The sequence below is a fragment of the Schistocerca americana genome, chromosome 6 (genome assembly GCF_021461395.2).
Source record: "Schistocerca americana isolate TAMUIC-IGC-003095 chromosome 6, iqSchAmer2.1, whole genome shotgun sequence".
NCBI lineage: Eukaryota > Metazoa > Arthropoda > Insecta > Orthoptera > Acrididae > Schistocerca > Schistocerca americana.
Window position 1 is genome coordinate 57,465,000 of NC_060124.1, and position 20,956 is coordinate 57,485,955.

General features: G+C 46.4%; 1 protein-coding gene and 1 non-coding gene across 2 annotated transcripts in view; one reads left to right on the forward strand and one right to left on the reverse strand.

Annotated features, from left to right (window-relative positions):
* LOC124619955 overlaps window positions 1-20,956 on the reverse strand; it is a 615,134-nt gene that overhangs the window by 271,922 nt on the left and 322,256 nt on the right. The window lies entirely within an intron of this gene.
* On the forward strand, window positions 9,353-9,431 carry Trnas-cga. Its single transcript has one exon. It is a non-coding gene; the product is annotated as a tRNA-Ser (tRNA).

Below are 20,956 nucleotides of genomic sequence, written 5' to 3' on the forward strand. Positions count from 1 at the left end.
TCGTCGAGCGTAAGTGGCCATTTATGTCCACTCTGAACAGCGCAGAGGAGCTGCGATCAGGTGGGCCTGCTCTCTGTTTGCGCCGGCCGCGTTTGCCCGGTCCGCCGCTGGCTGGGCGGTGTTTGGCCTGCTGCGGCTGACGTCAGCAGCGGCGGCAGGTGGCGCTGGCTGCGCGGCCCGGGCTGGTCCGCCCCGCGCGCCGGACACCGACGCCTATTTTTAGCCTCGCAGCGGCCGCCGGTCGCCGCGCGCGTAATGCCCTGCCCCAACCTCCCCGCGCTGTGCAGCTGCCACTCCACCAATCTGACTTCTGTCGCCCCACTCCATCCGCGCTGGACATCGCTCCACGATACGTGGATTCCGAAACGGCCCTTTCCTCTCGACGTCGGAGCTCTGTGCGTTCGTGCTAAGTCACACAGGAGACGGTGGCGGGAAATTCACTCTGTGGGACACGAGGGACAAATTACTCGACGTAACTCTGCCATCTTAACCACTGAGCTGACATCTCTCACGTCACATTTTTATGAAAGTGTCTCACACGAACATCACTGACAGATTAGGCCTCAGGCATAATCCTACTGTCTGACTGCTGCAGTGCAAGTGCCAGTCTAATTGTGGAAGCCGAAGCTTTAAATTTCGCATTTAAGATATTGTTGACCAAGGAGAATTGTGCAAACATACCATCGGTTGACCTTAGCACAGAGCCGGCCGAAGTGGTCGAGCGGTTCTAGGCGCTGCAGTCTGGAACCGCGCGACCGCTACGGTCGCAGGTTCGAATCCTGTCTCGGGCATGGATGTGTGTGAAGTCCTTAGGTTAGTTAGGTTTAAGTAGTTCTAAGTTCTAGGGGACTGATGACCTTAGATGTTAAGTCCCATAGTATTCAGAGCCATTTGAACCATTTTTTCTGTTCTTTTCTAAATACAAAAATGATCTGTTGGACAGGGTGGGCAATCTGCAGTTCTTTTGTGAATGCTTTGGTGTACGGTACGAAGTAGAAGTTGAGTGACTGCAGGAGAATACAAGATGACTTAAACAAAATTTGTAGTTGGTGCGATGAATGGCAGCTTGCTCTTAATATACAAAAACGTAAATTAATGCGGATGAGTTGGATAAACAAACCCATTTCGAACACAGTATTGTCTGTGTGCCACTTGAACCAGTCACGTCGATTAAATGCGTGGGCGTAACGTTGCAAAGTAATATGAAATGGAATGAGCTAGTAAAGACTGCAGCAGGGTTTATTGGGAGAATTTTAGGAACACGTGGTTCATCTGTACAGAAGATCTCATATACGCTAGGGCGGCCCATCGTTGAGTACTGTTCGAGTGTTTGGGATCCGCACCAGGTCGGATTAAAGGAAGGTATCAAAGGAGCTCAGAGGCGGACTGCCAAATTTGTTACCATTAGGTTCGAACAGCATGTAAGTATTACGGAGACGCTCCGTAAACTGAAACGGGAATCAATGGAGGGGAGGCTACATTCTTTTGGAGGAATACTATTGAGAAAATTTAGAGAAACGGCATTTTACGCTCGCTGCAGTATGATTCTACCGCCGCCAACGTACACTTCGCGTAAGGACCAGGAGCCGACCAGGGTGCGCGAGTTGTTCTAGGCGCTGCAGTCTGGAACCGCGCGACCGCTACGGTCGCAGGTTCGAATCTTGCCTCGGGCATGCATGTTTCTGATGTCCTTAGGTTAGTTAGGTTTAAGTAGGTCTAAGTTCTAGGGGACTGATGACCAGAGGTGTTAAGTCCCATAGTGCTCAGAGCCATTTGAACCATTTTAAGGACCAGGAAAATAAGATTAGAGAATTAGGGTTCGTACGGAGACATATAGACAGTCGTTTTCCCATCGCTGTTTCCGAATGGAACGGAAAAGGAACTGACTGGTAGGGTACAGGGTACCCTCCGCAATACACCTTAAGGTGGCTTGCCGAGTACGCGTAATAGATGCAGATTTGATCAGCGTAGCACTAATCCCACAAGCCGTTATTGCCATTGGCTGAATCCTGGAGATGTTCCAGCTTCTTCATTCAAGCAGCTCTTCTTCTGACCTTCCTACCATAGAAAAATCCGACGGGCTACCTGGAATCGAACCCAGGTCTCCTCGCACCGAAGGTATCCTATGCTAACCATTCGGCTACACACCTGAACGTGGAAGATACTCCCGAAACATGTAGTATGTGGAAGAAAGCAATCTACGTTCGAACGTTTTTCTTTCAAAATCTGTGGTGCATGAATTTTACTGCTGTGGACAACTTTTGATGGTCATTTCCCTGGTGTTTTTAATCAGTCACGAGGCTGTAAACGCATGCAGGACACGACACCATTAGGGAGTGCCCACTGCAGTGAACTGTGCGCATTTGCAGCCTCAGGACACTGAAAATGCCAAAGAAGCGACCATTAACAGCTGTCCACTGTAGTGGACGCTATGTGCCACAGGGTTAAACATAGCTGCAAATCAGGAGCTGTATAGATCTGAAGAGATTGAAAAAATCAGCCAGCCAGTCGCAAAACAAATGTTTATTAGCCCTAGACCTGGGTTTCGATATTTCTAAATATACCTGCTTCAGAAGGAGTAGGCCTTGTTACATCACGTGGCCCACTCCTTCTGAAGAAGATATTTTAGATATATCGAAACCTAGGTCAAGGGCTGATTTTTTCAACCTCTTCATTTTTCTTTCGGCCTATATATATATTTATATAGTCATACACTGCTGAGACAAAACATTATAACCACTGCCCATTATGCGACTGAATGTTGTCCAGTAAGGTTGCGAGCACGTGACGCGGTGCAGAGATACATATACGCAGAGGAGAGAGATCAAGGGCGAAACATTCTAGCGACAATACATTCCTCAAATGAAATCTACTGTCATAAGTGACTTTGGCAAAGGAGCGGATATTGCAAATCAGGGAATGCTCCACTCATTCTGGACAGGGTAGATAATTACGGCCCAGAGCCTGGCAATGGCTTAGTGATGGCGAAACTGGACGGTGGTTCGCGTGCTGCTGTCATGAGCAACCGTGAAAAGTTTTTGTAGGACGGAGGAACCGCGGGTAGTCGCAAGTCCATCCCTCATCATAGAACGTGGAGGTCAGAGGCTTACAGAGCACAATGTTTATGCAGGCACAAGGGTTTGGAGCACACCGCTCAGTGCATACTGTTGATCGTGACATCAGTTACTGATGACCTGTGCTTCTACGCGAGCTATGGCAGTAGATGAACGAACCGTTACAGCTGTGGACTATGTGCCCATTATTACGGGTCACATGCAAAGTTTCTTGTTACATATCTTCCACGACGGCGCTGGAGCCTTCCAGGAGGACAACTATGGTGTCCCTAGTCTGCATCTGCATCTACATCTGCCGGCCGGAGTGGCCGTGCGGTTCTAGGCGCTACAGTATGGAACCGCGCGACCGCTACGGTCGCAGGTTCGAATCCTGCCTCGGAAATGGATGTGTGTGATGTCCTTAGGTTAGTTAGGTTTAAGTAGTTCTAAGTTCTAGGGGACTGATGACCTCAGAAGTTGAGTCCCATGGTGCTCCATTCCGCAGCTGCTCACGCTAACCACGGGACACGGCGCTCCTGATCTCATACTATCCTTGATGTTGCCTATCTTGCGCATGGACTACTCATTTTGTATATTCTGCTTATTTTTTCATAATTCCACGCAACTTCTCCCCTTTTTTCTCGATTGATCTGTGTTCAGTTTTTCAAGACCTATCCACTGTGCCAACTTATAACTAAATCTGAGGGGGGTGCGACGGGGAGAGTCGGGTTAGAGCTCTGTGACCACCCTCTCCCTAGGGCCGACGCCTGCTACACGTGACGCCACGGAGGACGAGAAGGAGGAAAGAGCCGGTGGGAAGTTTCGCAGGAAGCGGTAAGAGAGGCAGAGCGCGCCTCGCAGCGGAGACGGCAGCGCCACACGTTCCGCTCAGGGCGCCAGGTCGGCGCGGCGGCAGGAAACGAGGCGGCGCGCGCGCGCTGCGCCCTGGCGGCGGCGGCGGGGACTAATTACCCGCAGGTCGGCACGGCCCGGCCCGGCCTCGCTAATTAGATGACGGCCCGCATTAAGAGAGGAGGCGGCGGCGGCCACGCGGCCAGCCTTGGCCGTAATTGCCGGCTGCTCCCGCAGGGCGCGCCACGGCACATCGGCCGCCAGCCCGCTACTTGGCCGGGGCCAGGCTGGCTGTGTCGCTAACAAACCGGGCCGCCTCCAGCGTGCCGCAAAAGCAGGCTGTCGAGTCAGCTCTTCCAGTCTGGACAGCGCAACAGCTTGCAGTTATACAATATTTTCATTTTATTCCCACCAACTCCGTGAGCAAACTTATCCACTTACTTTCCCATCGATCACTGTTGGTAAGAATTAGAACTGGCTATGAGAGGTCGGCCCACAATCTATTGGTTATGAACTGTAGATTAAAACTGAAAAAACTGCAAAAAGGTGGGAATTTACAGGGTGTCCATAAAAGGGCTCCCTGATTTCAAAATTAAATATCTCGAAAACAAAGATCGATAGAGGAATGCACTAAACGGTATGTTTACTGTAAAAGCTGTAAGAAGTTTATTTATTTTTTATTTTTTTATAGTGTGTGGTGTGGACTGAAGAGATCATCCTTGATGACTTATTCTTCTAGGATGGGATGTAAGGATAAAAGGAAAACACTTTATTTATTACACATTCAGTTAAGCTTGGGTACGCAATGGGTCCTTTAGCCTGCTGTCTTTGGTGATGTCTATCTCCTGTGGAGGGTGAAATGTGTCAAGGCTGTTATGTGTGACTGCTTCCTCGTGTTATGACAGATTGCCTATGGGGGGTGAAACGTTATTGACTTCGGTACTCGATACTTGTGCCATCTTGCAGGGTTTACCGTTCCTACCGATTCTAATTGTCGAACTTCGTCCCTAAGGGCATCGATCTTGTCAAAAACTCGTAGAGCCTTGTCATCGACCTTCTCGTGTATAGTCTCGTGGAGTGCGGTGCGGATGTCGACGTTTCTTGTCCACCATGGAGCTCCTGTGATCCATCGATAGCAAATGTTTTGCAGCGCTTGGAGTTTGTTGTAGTTGGAGACGCACGTAGTTCCCCTCGAGGTGGAGCCATACAACATTGTGGGTTCCACTGTTGCCTTATACAATTGGAGTTTAGTCTTAGGGTTGAGATCCTTACTCTTCAGGAACGGAATCAATGACCTGGCCATCTTCTGGGCTGCCGTCTTCTTGTCGTCAATATGCTGCGTAAAGAGTAAGTTTTTGTCAAGGTAGACACCGAGATACTTCACTCCCGGCGACCATGGGATAAATTGGTCAGCTATTTGGAGTCTGTCGTTCAGAACGGAGCCTCTTCAACAGCACTCTCTCGAGCACCTTGCCAAGGATCGGCAAGAGGCTAATTGGCCGGTAACTGTTGGGTTCTGCTGGGTCTTTACCTGGCTTGGGTACTGGTACTACTCGAGCCGTCTTCCATGCCGTAGGAAAATATCCCTGCAGAAGACAGCTGTTGAGAATTCGGGTAAGGAGCACAGTTGGCTTCCTGGGCAACTGTTTCAAATCGGTGTTGCTTATGGAGTCGTTGCCCGGAGCATTATTCCGAGTAAGAAGTTTATACAGCAGTTTGAAATAATAGTTACAAAAGCTGCTAACAGATGGCGCTGTACGCTGTACAGCTCATATCAGCATACATAAGTGAAATAATCGTATGAAAGCAATCTTTGCAAACAATCACAACAATGTTTTCAAAATGTTCACCATTGGCACTACAGAGGTGTCGCAAACGAAGAACGAAATTCGCCATCACATTTCGTAGTGTCTCAACCGAAATGGATTCACATGCCACAGAGATTGCCGATTCAAGCTCGTCCAGCGTGGCGGGATGCTTCGGGTAGACCATGTCTTTCACTGTGCCCCACAAAAAAAAAAAGTCACAGGGAGTCAAATCCGGCGAATATGGAGGCCAATCCATGCCTGCACCATTAAATTTGGGATATTCCAAAGCAATGACTCGATTCCCGAAGTATTCCTCAAGAAAGCGAAACACTTGTTCGGTCCGATGTGGTCGGGCTCCATCTTGCATAAACCATTCAGTACCTGGTCGATCCTCTAACGCTTGCTGTGTGGCGACAAATTGTTCCAAAATTGCAACGTAACGTGCACCAGTGACCGTTTCTCGAATGAAAAAAGGGACAATAATGCCTCTGCTGCATACTGCAGCCCACAGTAACTTTAGGAGAATACAGGGGTTTCGCTTCACACCAATATGGCTTTTCGGAACCCCAAAATCGCCATTTCTGCTTATTCATTCAGGTGGAAGTGTGCTTCATCTGTAAACCAGATGCAGCCAACATCAAATCCTTCACTATCAATCATTGTGAGCATCTGATTAGCAAAGGCAACCCTTTGTTGCACAGCTCGTACGGGTATGGCCTGGTGCGTTTGAATTTTGAATGGAAACATGTGTAGGCTCTTTCTCAGTATTTTCTGCGTGCTGGAACGCTTCAAACCTGTCTCAGATGCAGTTCTACGGACGGATGACATTGGATTTCGCTGAATAATTCCAGAAACTGTGGCGATATTTTCAGGTGTAACTGCGGATTGCTTGCAGCCAACATGCCCCCCTAGATCATCAGTTACGCTGCCTGTTCGTTGAAATTTTGCGAAGAGCGTACGAATGGTTTTCGCATCGGGTCCTTTTGGAACATTAAATCGTGCTTGAAAACTTCGCCTTGTTGCCGTAGGACTCTCTTCTAACCTGTGGTACTCTAGCACCAGAAAAACGCGTTGTTCAATGGAGTACATGATTTTAATCTCTTCCTTCGGTACGCTAACCTCCTTTCACGTTTCAATAGTGGAACTGATCGCTCTGGGCTTCGGATCACTATTTATACTAGACATTACGTATGGCGATTACAGCGCCATCTATTAGCAGGTTTTGTAACTATTATTTCAAACTGCTGTATAAACTTCTTACAGCTTTCACAATAAACATACCGTTTACTGCATTCCGCTATCGGTCTTTGTTTTCGAGATATTAAATTTTGAAATCAGGGAGTCCTTTTCTGGACACCCTGTAAGAAATTGGGACCTGGATAAACTGACTAAAGCAGAGGTTGTACAGAGTTTCAGGGAGAGCATAAGGGAACAATTGACAGGAATGAGGGAAAGAAATACAGTAGAAGAAGAATGGATAGCTTTGAGGGATGAAGTAATGAAGGCAGCACAGGATCAAGTAGCTGATTCGAGGGCTAGTAGAAATCCTTCGGTAACAAAACAAATATTGAATTTAATTGATGAAAGGAGAAAATATAAAAATCCAGTAAATGAAGCAGGCAAAAAGGAATACAAACGTCTCAAAAATGAGATCGATAGGAAGTGCAAAATGGCTAAGCAGGGATGGCTACAGGACAAATGTAAGGATGTAGAGGCTTATCTCACTAGGGGTAAGATAGATACTGCCTACAGGAAAATTAAAGAGACCTTTGGAGAAAAGAGAATTACTTGTATGAATATCAAGAGCTCAGATGGAAACCCAGTTATAAGCAAAGAAGGGAAAGCAGAAAGGTGGAAGGAGTATATAGAGGGTCTATACATAGGCAGTGTTCTTGAGGACAATATTATAGAAATGGAAGAGAATGTAGATGAAGATGAAATGGGAGTTATGATACTGCGTGAAGAGTTTGACAGAGGACTGAAAAAGATCTAAGTCTAAACAAGGCCCCGGGAGTAGACAACATTCCGTTACAACTACTGACAGCCTTGGAAGAGCCAGTCCTGACAAAACTCTACCATCTAGTGAGCAAGATGTATGAGACAGCGAAATACCCCCAGACTTCAAGAAGAATATAATAATTCCAATCCCAAAGAAAGCAGGTGTTGGCAGATGTGAAAATTACCGAACTACCAGTTTAATAAGCCACAGGTGCAAAATACTAACGCGAATTCTTTACAGACGAATGGAAAAACTGGTAGAAGCCGACCTTGGGGAAGATCAGTTTGGATTCCGTAGACATACTGGAACACGAGAGACAATACTGACCCTACGACTTATCGTAGAACATAGATTAAGGAAAGACAAACCCACCTAGCATTTGTAGACTTGGAGGAAGTTTTTGACAATGTTGACTGTAATACTCTCTTTCAAATTCTGATGGTGGCAGGGGTAAAATACAGGGAGCGAAAGGCTATTTACAATTTGTACAGAAACAAACGGTTCAAATGGCTCTGAGCACTATGGGACTTAACTGCTTAGGTCATCAGTCCCCTAGAACTTAGAACTTCTTAAACCGAACTAACCTAAGGACATCACACACATCCATGCCCGGGGCAGGATTCGAACCTGCGACCGTAGCAGTCCCGCGGTTCCAGACTGTAGCGCCTACAACCGCTCGGCCACTCCGGCCGGCTGTACAGAAACCAGATGGCAGTTATAAGCGTCGAGGTACATGAAAAGGAAGCAGTGGTTGGGAAGGGAGTGAGACACGGTTGTAGCCTCTCCCCGATGTTATTCAATCTGTATATTGAGCAAGCGGTAAAGGAAGCAAAAGAAAATTTCGGAGTAGGTATTAAAATCCATGGAGAAGAAATAAAAAACATTGAGGTTCGCCGACGATATTGTAATTCTATCAGAGACAACAAAGGACTTGGAAGAGCAGTTGAACGGAATGGACAGTGTCTTGAAAGGATATAAGATGAACATCAACAATTGTTCCCGACTGGTCTGAAGAATATTGTGAACAATTCGAGAAAATGATTTGGCCTCAGAGATCGTCCGACAGGATTCCCATCAGCATTTATGGGACGTAATCGAGGGGTCAGTTCGTGCACAAAATCCTGCACCGGCAACACTTTCTCAATTATGGACTGCAACAGGGGCTCAACATCTCTACAGGGAACTTTTTAAAGTCTTGCTGACCCCTTGCCACATGGTGTTGTTTCACTAAGTCGGGAAAAAGGAAGACCGATACGATATTAGGACGTTTCCTCTGGCATTTATTATCTCACTGTAACACGTCAACCAACACTGAGGACAGAATAAAAAATTCGGGCGCATAACGTTTCAACAGACACTCGTATGTACCGCACAGTGTTATAATTTGGCAGGGACATTCAGTGGTACATGAGGATACTGTCTGAAAAATGTGTTGCGAATGGAGCTAGTGGTGAAGAAGCAATAAATTAGGATCAAACCTCCTGACAGATTAAAACTGTGTGCCGGACCGAGACTCGTACTCGGGACCTTTCGCGGGCAAGTGCTCTACCAGAAGAGCTTCTGTGAATTTTGGAAGGTAGGAGACGAGGTGCTGACAGAATTGAAACTGTGAGGGGGTGGGGGTGAGGGGGGGGTCGTGAGTCGTGTTTGGGTAGCTCAGTTGGTAGAGCATTTGCCCACGAAAGGCAAAGGTCCCGAGTTCGAGTCTCGGTCCCGGCACACAGCTTTAATCTGTGAGGAAGTTTCATATCAGCGCACACTCCGCTGCAGAGTGAAAATCTCATTCTGGAAATAAATTAGGATGTTATGCATACTGCTGCAGTTTTACTCCACAACAGCGAAATTTCTGAGGGGAGTGTGAATGACATTAACATTCATAAAGCCTAGAAGTTATGTGTACAGTTTGCTGGGCGTTGCAAAGTGCTCTTATTCTCACGTACTGGATGTATATTGTGTGGATAATTTTGGCACTGTAAGCTACACAGCTTCAAGAGACAAACACAGTTTGTAACTGTAATGCTTTTTGTGGTAAATCTTTAAAATAAGGTGTGATGAGTAGATAATGATCGCACTTTAAATTTTTAAATTCGGGCAGTAAAATATTGTAAATCAGTTTCTTCAAAGTGGTTCAAATGGCTCTGAGCACTATGGGACTTAACATGTCATCAGTCCCCTAGAATTCAGAACTACTTGAACCTAACTAACCTAAGGACAGCACACAACACCCAGTCACCACGAGGCAGAGAAAAATCCCTGACCCCGCCGGGAATCGAACCCGGGATCCCGCGCGTGAAAAGCGAGAACGCTACCGCACGACCACGAGCTGCGGACTACATCAGTTTCTATGCCTCCTAGAAGCTGTTACAGAGGCAACCTGCAATTGAGATTATGCCCCCTGGTTAGCCATTTGGTAATATAGGAAAAAAGTTAACAAGCCGCAGGTCGTACTGTTTGGTGTAGGTTTACCCATGACTGAACAGTGTTATCTTTCCAGGAGATTACGATTGTAGGCTTTAAGATTACTTTTTAGTCATTATTTTATATTTAGAGCGACGGGCGTGGTCGGACGTGGCCGAGTGTTTGTTCTGCTGCGGCCCGCGCACGTGCGTTCCTCGGGGCCGGCAGCGGGCAGAAGGGCAGAAGGCAGCGGGGTTCCGGCGGCTTAATGGCCCCGGCCGGCGGCGGAATTAAATTACAAACAGGGAAACAGAGAAGGGGGCGCCCAGGTCGCGCGCCGCCGCGCTGTCACCCGGATACAAAACAAAACAGGGCGCGGGGGTTCATGGGGAGCCGTCACCACGTACGTGGCAGGCGGTTTGCCGTTGCCTGTCCTTCACGTCCGAAAGACGGAGCGACTTCGGGCAGTTTCCGCAGTGGTGGAATACGGTAAGAGACTCCAGCTGCTACCACCTTTACGGGGGAAAATACCATATGGTGATAGGTAAGTGCAGCTACTCGCGGAGGTACAGTGTGGGATGTCGTTATTGTATGGCAGCAGAACATAAAAGGGACCACCAGGCCGGCCGCGGTGACCGAGCGGCTCTAGGCGCTTCAGTCCGGAACCGCGCGACTGCTACGGTCGCAGGTTCGAATCCTCCCTCGGACATGGATGTGTGTGATGTCCTTAGGTTAGTTAGGTTTAAGTACACTACTGGCGATTAAAATTGCTACACCAAGAAGAAATGCAGATGATAAACGAGTATTCATTGGACAAATATATTATACTAGAACTGACATGTGATTACATTTTCACGCAATTTGGGTGCATAGATCCTGAGAAATCAGTACCCAGAAGAACCATTTCTGCTGCTTCCCGATAGACCGCGGTTTTGTGGGAGTTGGACAAAAATGTGGAAAAGCGACGAGAGATGCATGTTTGAACATAAAGGCAGATGATAGCCAAGCCTGCAGTTGCGCTGTGATATTTGACCACAAATGGCGCCCGTGTAAAGCCCACAATGCATTACACGGTGTCAGTCGTGACGGCATTATGTCAGAGCTAAGTGGATTCGAACGTGGACAAATTATTGCTGTTCATAAGTGTTGTGTACATAGTTCCACATAGTCAGTGCGTACACAACTTTCCCAATAGACGCACCCCGCTAAGCACAACAGCGCAGGCGCAGCGCTCGTCCGTCTCCACACTACGAGATGGCGCTGCCATAGAGACGGACCAAATTCTGCTTCCGCTGATCCGCGTATAAATATGTAACGCAGCCAATGAGAGTGCTGCTAATGTAGAACCTATTCTCCTCGCGGATCACATTCGCGCAGTGATACATGAACACGCGGGGTATTATAACGAGTGTACAGACCTCCGATTAGTCAGTCTGCATTAGTCTGCATTTGTCTGCACCGGTCTCAAACAGTCTGCATTAGTCTTTACCAGTCTATAGTCAAGTTTCAGTCTGCACCTAATAAGATTATCATATTCCTGTACATAGCCATGAAGCTAAAGGAATAGACACTTTGTCAAGTATCAGAGATATGTGAGAATAAGATTAACGTACCTAGACCAAAGGAACTTCAGATTGTCAATTGTGAACAGCATCCAGAATCAAGTTAAGTAATTTCTATGGCTCTGAGCACTATGGGACATAACATCTGCGGTCATCAGTCCCCTAGAACTTAGAACTACTTAAACCTAACTAACCTAAGCACATCACACACATCCATGCCCGAGGCAGGATTCGAACCTGCGGCCGTAGCAGTCGCGCGAAGTAATTTCTATGCTTTTTATTATTTTAATAAATATGTGTGAAAATTAACCAAGTTCTGTTTAAAGTTGGTCACCGTCAATCTGCTACTCTAAGCGTGCAAGTGGCATTGCTGCCGCCTGACCTAACGGCAGAAGATAAACACGCCACGATAAGACCACGAGACATATTGCTGACACTCGCCTACTTTGTTAGAGCGACGAGTCAAATAATCTGATGGTGTGTGTACCGAAGGTCTTACAAAGGGAGGCCGGCCGCGGTGGCCGGGCGGTTCTAGGCGCTTCAGCCAGGAACCGCGCGACCGCTACGGTCGCAGGTTCGAATCCTGCCTCGGGCATGGATGTGTGTGATGTGGCTCTGAGCACTATGGGACTCAACTACTGTGGTCATCAGTCCCCTAGAACTTAGAACTACTTAAACCTAACTAACCTAATGACATCACACACACCCATGCCTGAGGCAGGATTCGAACCTGCGACCGTAGCAGCAGCGCGGCTCCGGACTGGAGCGCCTAGAACCGCACGGTGTGTGTGATGTCCTTAGGTTATTTAGGTTTAAGTAGTTCCAAGTTCTAGGGGACTGATGACCTCAGGTGTTAATTCCCATAGTGCTCAGAGCCATTTTCGTAACCAAGGGAGCCAATGTGTTTGGGATTTCAAGAGTATCCTGTCGAAGATTTATACCGCTCATAAGAAAGCGAAAAAATATCATCCGCTAAGTAACAACGCGGGCGAAGTCTGTGCCGAGTGATCGTGACTGTCGGGCGTCGAAGAGGACTGTCACGAAAAATATAGCTGCAAAAGGCACTACAGAAGTGAATTTCACACTCGCGAATCCTGTCTGCAACAAAACAAAACGATGGGAGTCCCATAAGTAGGGAAGTGCAGGGCGAGCTGGAATTTCAAAACCATTCATCAGTGATGCAAGTTGCCATAACAGAAAAACGTGGTGCCGATGCAATAAAACCTGGACCGTAGAGCAATGGAAGGATGCTATTTCGTCGGATGACTCTAGTTTCACACTGTTTCCCGCTTCTGGCCGACTTTACGTACGAAGAGTGGAACGTGACTGGGGCTCGGTGATGATTTGGGGAGCCATTTCGTGGTATTCCATGGGCTCCATGGTCACTCTAAAAGGTCACGTTACTGGCAAGGGTTATGCGACCACTTTGGCTGACCAGGCCCACCCCATGGGACAATGATTCTTCCTCATTGGTGATGCTGTTTTCTAGGACGACAGGATACTCCTCTTTACACAGCTCACATTCTTCAAGACTGGTTTTGAGCACGAGGATGAACTGTCGCATTACCACCGGCCATTTGTGGATTACTGTGAAGAGAAGGGTGCTTGATTGCTGTCGACATACGTCATCGTTACAGGAACTGGTCACTGCTTTGCTGGAAGAATTGTGTAAGATTCCCTAGAAAACCACACAGGAGCTGTATTTATCCATTGAGAGACGACTGGAAGCTGTTTTGAATGCCAGCCGTTTTGCTGCACTGTATTAGGCATGATAATGTGTTGCGTTTGTCGTTTTTATTTTTGTGCACCCTTGTATCTCTCAATCGGGTTTATTTCTAACTCTAAAAGCTCTACTCGTTCAAAATTTAATTTCTGAAAATATGTTTTCTTTGTAAGGTTTTTTGGTCGGAAGCGAGGTTTTTTGTCTCTCTAATACACTATGTGATCAAAAGTATCCGGACACATCCAAAAACATACGTTTTTCATATTAGGTGCATTGAGCTGCCACCTACTGCCAGGTACTCCATATTAGTGACCTCAGGAGTCTTTAGACATCGTGAGAGAGCGGAATGGGGCGCTCTGCGGAACTCACGGACTTCGAATGTGGTCGGGTGGGTGTCATTTATGTCATACGTCTGTACGCGAGATTTCTACTCTCCTAAACATCCCTAGGTTCACTTTTTCCGATGTGATAGTGAAGTAGAAACGTGAAGAGGGCGCGTACAGCACAAAAGTGTACAGGCCGACCTCGTCTGTTGACTGACAGAGACCGCCGACAGTTGAAGACGGCCGTAATGTGTAATAAGCAGACACCTATCCAAAGCATCACACAGGAATTCCAAATTGCATCAGGATCCACTGCAAGTACTATGACAGTTAGTTGGGAGGTGAGAAAACTTAGATTTCATGGTCGAGCGGCTGCTCATAAGCCACAGATCACGCCGCAAATGGCAAACGACGCCTCGTTTGATGTAAAGAGCGTAAACATTGGACGATTGAACAGTGGAAAAACGTTGTGTGGAGTGATGAATAACGGTACACAATGTGTCGATCCGATGGCAGGGTGTGGGTATGGCGAATGCCCGGTGAACGTCGTCAGGCAGCGTGTGTAGTGCCAACAGTAAAATTCGGAGGCGGTGCTGTTATGGTGTGGTCGTGTTTTTCGTGGAGAGGGCTTGCACCCCTTGTTGTTTTGCACGGCACTATCACAGCAAAGGCCTACATTAATATTTAGGCACCTTCTTGCTTCCCACTGTCGGAGAGCAATTCGGGGATGGCGACTGCATCTTTCAACACGATCGTGCACCTGTTCATAATGCACGGCCTGTGGCGGAGTTGTTACACGATAATAACATCCCTGTAATGGACTGGCTTGCACAGAGTCCTCACCTGAATCCTATAGAACACTTTTGGGATGTTTTGGAACGCCGACTTCGTGTCAGGCCTCACCGACCGATATCGAAACCTCTCCTAGTGCAGCACTCCGTGAAGAATGGGCTGCCATTCCCCAAAAAAACCTTCCAGCACCTGATTGATCGTATGCCTGCGAGAGTGGAAGCTGTCATCAAGGCTGCGGGTGGGCCAACACCATATTGAATTCCAGCATTACCGATGGAGGGCGCCACGAACTTGCAAGTCATTTTCAGCCAGGTATCCGGATACTTTGATCACATAGTGTACCTGTGGTGTCACCGCCAGACACCACACTTGTTAGATGGTAGCCTTTAAATCGGCCGCGGTCCGTTAGTATACGTCGGACCCGCGTGTCGCCACTGTCAGTGATTGCAGACCGAGCGCCGCCACACGGCAGGTCTAGAGAGACTTCCTAGCACTCCTCCCAGTTGTACAGCCGACGTTCATAGCAATGGTTCACTGACAAATTACGCTCTCATTTGCCGAGACGATAGTTAGCATAGCCTTCAGCTACGTCATTTGCTACGACCTAGCAAGGCGCCGTATTCAGTTGATATTTATCTTGTGAAGCATGTACAGTCAAAAGGGATGTTCACCACTTGTGGATTAAAGTTAAGTATTCTACCAGTTACCTCCTGTTTTGCTAGTCTTATTTCTCTGACTTGTTCCAGACCTCACGCCAGCCTGCGTGAGCTTAAACGCGTGCCTTTCGGCTTCCTCCAAACCCCGTGAATTGGCTCCTGCCAGTTCACAACAAGCCGGCCGAAGTGGCCGTGCGGTTGAAGGCGCTGCAGTCTGGAACCGCAAGATCGCTACGGTCGCAGGTTCGAATCCTGCCTCGGGCATGGATGTTTGTGATGTCCTTAGGTTAGTTAGGTTTAACTAGTTCTAAGTTCTAGGGGACTAATGACCTCAGCAGTTGAGTCCCATAGTGCTCAGAGTCATTTGAACCATTTTTTTAGTTCACAACAGTACCTCTAGAAGCAAGAATTATTAGGACTTCAATTTCACCGTTTTTTCCAATAAACCATAGTCTGAAGGTATGAAAAACTTTTGAGAGTCCATACATGGTATCTTCCTTGTTATTAATTGATTTTTCTATTGGCTTTTATAAGATAAGGTAAACCACAGGTGGTACCTCAAGTTTTGCTACTTTTACGTCTCGTTTGTAGACGGGCAACAGCTCATGCTTCGTACCACCCAGCTAAGGAGCACGGGCTGACAAGTGGATGGCAACAGAATGCGAAAATCCAACGTGGAAACTTTTCGCCTCGTTTCTGCCTCCCAGAATGAAGTTAACGAGCGCCCTAACTTTTCTAGCGGCGGCCACTCCCAACACGTCTCCTACTATCGCCGCTGCTGCTTTCTGGCAGAAAGTTATCCCCAAAGTTCAGGTTCTTCAGGGCCCGGCATCGTTGGCAGCGATCTTCTGCGCAAGAAAAGAATCTGTGTGCCTGAATACGGCTGTTGGCTGCACCTCCCCGCGTCACCACTGACTCATCCGCTATCGAATGTAGTTAGCCTATTGATTGACACGGCTGCAAGTAGGAATATGAAGTAAATCTATTTGTAAATTTCCTTTACTTTGCGTCTATGGTCACAATTTTTTTGTCATCAGACTATCGGTTTCAGTCTATAATGACCATCTTCAGATCTGTTTTATAAAAACATGTTTCTTATAAAATATACTTGATGATGATCATTGTAGACCGAAACCGGTAGTCTGATGACAAAAAATTTGTGACCACAGACGTAAAGTAAAGGAAATCTGTTCTATATTCGGGTCACTGTTTAATTCGCGACCATGTCGTATTATCATTACCTTTGTGTATTCCGGTGAACGACGCCGATACGATACAACATTTATTTGCCTAGTGAAGGACTCGCGAGATCTATCTGGGATTGGATTCTGTCCCTTCTTTGCCAGGTGACTCTGCTGGACAGATAATCTGTGACTTTACATATCCTTCAACGATTCAGATGCGGATCGAGAGATTGCACACAAACGTAAAAATATAAAATATTGTTCGATTTTATGCTGATGCAGATGTTATCAAATATTTGTGCAACTCTTACAAGGGGAGGCCGCCAATTGTGAAATTCAGATTCGATTCATACTGCGCATAATAAAAGCTCATGGCCAGAGGTGTAATGTGGCAAAACACCAAGATGCACTTCTCAGCCGTTGTCGATAAAATCGACAGTTAAAATAAACCGTTGCGGTGAAATACTCTCTACGATTGATAATTCTGTACAGCGTCGTGGCGCAGCGGTAAGCGCTCGGGTCCGTAATCCAAAGGTCACCGGATCGAATCCCCCGCCCTTTTTTTGGTATTTGTTTTTTGTAATTCAAATGTGTGTATACACACACACACACACACACACACACATATATATATATATATATATATATATATATATATATAATTCCCGGCAATCAGTTGCAACAATTATGCATATAATAAGTTGTTGAAAGCCGTTTGTCGTGGAAAAACTGGCGACTTCGAACATTATTATGTTTTCCGAAAACAAAGTTGTATTTCACAAATGTTATTAATTGTCTTCATAATGTTAACCACGTATAGTTAACGGAAGACGTAGAAACGATATTCCGAAACGAATACGTATAGCGTTAAGTCGAACGTTCGAATTAGAATAGAAACCCCACGAACACAAATTTGCTGTGGCAGGTATGAAATGTAAACTCCGTTACTCGCTAGTTACACTTGAAGGACAGATGTTGAATGGGCCGAAACGAGCCGCCGCATAACAGCGTAGTTGCCTGCTAACTTCGAAAGAAGGTAGATGCGGTCCCTAGCGCAAGTTATAACATCGTCGAAAATCAGTGCGGACGTGAGAGCTTTGGTACACCCTGTTAAACAAACGGAAAAATGGAGGCGGTACAATTGGAAAGCGATCCGCCTTCACCAACATGCATAAGCAATTCATTAATAGTATATATATATATATATATATATATATATATATATATAAAACTAATAATTAAAAATTGTGTTGCATGGCGCGAGATTCGATCCGGCGACCTTCGGATTACGAACCCGAGCGCTTACCGCTGCGCCACGACGCTGTAGAGAATTATCAATCGTAGTGAGTATTTCACAGCAACGGTTTATTTTAAGTGTCGATTTTATCGACAACGGCTGAGAAGTGCATCTTGGTGCTTTGCCACATTACACCTCTGGCCATGAGCTTTTATTATGCGCAGTATGAATCGAATCTGAATTTCACAATTGGCGGCCTCCCCTTGTTAGACTTCAGCATCAGAGTGGCATTCAAACTTTTCAGTAACCTATAGCTTATTTCAAGTCCTCTTACTGACGGTCCAACTATCTGATTCTCCTGCTTCCCTTAGGAAACTAATTAAACTGGAGATAACTTATCTTTTTCGATTTATTCGTGCCGCTGCGTTTGATAATGACTTTTCCGTCTGTTTCCACTTCTTAGAGCGTATTGCCAACCTACCTATTGCGTCTTTTTTCCTCTTTGTACTTCTAAGGCTTTACAAAAACTTATCAGGTGGTTACTTTTGACATTTGCCTCGCAGTAACAAGCAGTAATAGGTGTCAAAGGGGATTTTTCTTTCATTAGTCTTCTGGTACGATGCTGACCGCCACTTGCGGAAGTATAGTGATACAGTGAGAAATGCCGTTACAACGGTTAGGACTGCCCCAGTACGGGAGACCTATGTCTGAAAAAGGATGTGGTCAGTTAACCATGTCCCAGCAGGCAGGCTCGGTCAGTTGGCCTAATTGGGAAAGACTCCGTTTTTTGAAGTCGGATGACTACCGGAGTACGTCACCAGACACCCCACAAAATATTTGGCTGACGCCACGTCTACTCCATTCAGTTTGAGCTTAGAAACTGGTCAGCACCTGGAATGGCTCTGAGCACTATGCGACTTAACTTCTGAGGTCGTCAGTCGCCTAGAACTTAGAACTAATTAAACCTAACTAACCTAAGGACATCACACACATCCATGCCCGAGGCAGGATTCGAACCTGCGACCGTAGCGGTCGCTCGGCACCAGACTGTAGCGCCCAGAACCGCACGGCCACTCCGACCGGCTCACCTGGAATGGAAATTTGGTAAGTTCCTGTGGGACCAAACTGCTAAGGTCATCGGTCCCTAGGCTTACACACTACTTAACCTAAATTAAACTAACTTAGGCTAAGGACAACACAAATACCGATGCCCGAGGGAGGACTCGAACCTCCAACGGCGGTAGCCACGCGAAACGTGGCAAGGAGCCTCAGACCGCACAGTTCCAGCACTTGCAATCACATCATTTACTTCCGTTCAGTAGTTGCAGGTTAGCTGTTCATTACTTCGCACAGAAGATAGCTATGTCTTTCGAATATGCACACCCTTTTTTTAACTTGGTGTGCACAAGTATCTCTCGCTGCGACTGCAAACCAACAGCACCAGTCACGTTCTAACATTCACCGAAATCTCTCCCTCTGACGCCTTCATCTGCTTCTCACGGCTCAACATTCTCTCTCCGAAGAATGCCCTATTTGTCCAAATGCATCGTTGGGGAAAAATGTCCTGTGTATCTAGCTATGATTCAATATCTGTGTCGTTGGTCCTTGTGGAACGTCACTGAAGGATGCCACCGACATAAAATTGTGTTTCCACAGTTGTGATTTCAGAATATATCTCTGTGTTTATGACCTCTCAACTTCTTTTTCATTAGTGTGGTTACATCTTCAAGTAAGAATGTTGCTGACGCCTTACACTGTCGGATGCTGGATAGGAAGTCAACATAAAAGCCAGGTGGCCTCATAATGTTTATCGCACCAGCAAACTAGGGCAAGTTCTTTTCATTTTTTCCGTCTGGGAATGCAAGGGCTGTGCTAAACAGCTGGGTGAAGTAGTGTAAGCATTGGGTCAGGATCGTTGCAAATGTAACTGGTTGCTTGCTTACCGCCTACAGCTGGGGTTGAAATTATGTTTTCATTAAATTACTGTGGACAGAGGCTAATTAAGCTATATTTATAGTCGCTGCGTTGTATGCTTGAGTGACACAAGGTGACCCCTCAAGCCGACGAAACAAACCCGCAGTTACAATCATGCCTTTCTCGTCTACTGCTTTCATCAGCCTCATCGCCCAGTTGATTTGACGTTCATGTCAAGTCTGTTGTGACCCTTTACAGTTTCCGGGTACTCATATGTTTCGTTTTCCGAACTTGGTTGTGGCTCAGTACGTTGTATACTTCTCTTGAGTCATCAGTCTTCTTACAGGTTCGGTGTGACCCGCCACGAATTCCTCTCTCGAGCCAACTTCTTCATTTCGGAGTAGCACTTGCACGCTACGTCCTCAATTGCTTCTTGCCAATATTCCAATCTTTGTCTTTCCCTACAGGTCCTTCTAATACCACGGAGGTTATACTCTGATGTCTTAACACATCTCCTAGCATTCTGTCTCTTTTCAGTGTTTTCCTGATGTTGCTTTCCTCGGCGATTCTGCGGAGAACCTTATCATTCCTTATCAGCACACCTCGTTGTCAACATCCTTCTATGTCATTATGCCTCAAACTCTTCATCTTTCTTCTTCCCTGGTATCCCCAATCTACTAACATACAATGCTGTGCTCTAAACGCACATTCTCAGAAATTTCTTCATCAAATTAAGGCCAATGTTCGCTACTATTAGACTTCTCTTGGCAGGAATGCCCTTTGTGCCAAAGATGGTCTACTTTTTAAGTCCCCCCTGCTTCGTTTCTTATGTGTTATTTGGCTGCCAAGATAACGGAATTCCTTCACCTGGTCTACTTCGTGATCCCCCATTATCATGTTAAGTTTCTTGGTATTCTCATTTCTGCTGCTTCTCATTACTTTCTTGTTTCTTCGATTTACTCTCACTCCATAATCTTTTCATTGTTCATTCCATTGAATACGACCTGCAACACTTCTTCTCTTTCACTGAGAATAGCACGGTAATCAGTGAATCTTATCACTGATATTCTTTGCCTCGGAATTTTGATCCCACTCTTCAACCTTTCTCTCGATTCCATCATTACTTCTTCGATTTAGAAATTGAAAAGTAGGGAAGAAAGAATCCATTCCTGTCTTACACTATTTTTAATCCGTAAACTTCGTTCTTGGTGTTCCGTTCTTATTATCCCTTCATAGTTTATACGTACTGTTTATTACTCGTCTTTCTCTTCAGCTTGCCGGCCGGTGTGGCCGAGCGGTTCTAGGCGCTCCAGTCTGGAACCGCGCGACCGCTACGGTCGCAGGTTCGAATCCTGCCTCGGGCATGGATGTGTGTGATGTCCTTAGGTTAGTTAGGTTTAAGTAGTTCTAAGTTCTAGGGGACTGATGACCTCAGATGTTAGTTAAGTCCCATAGT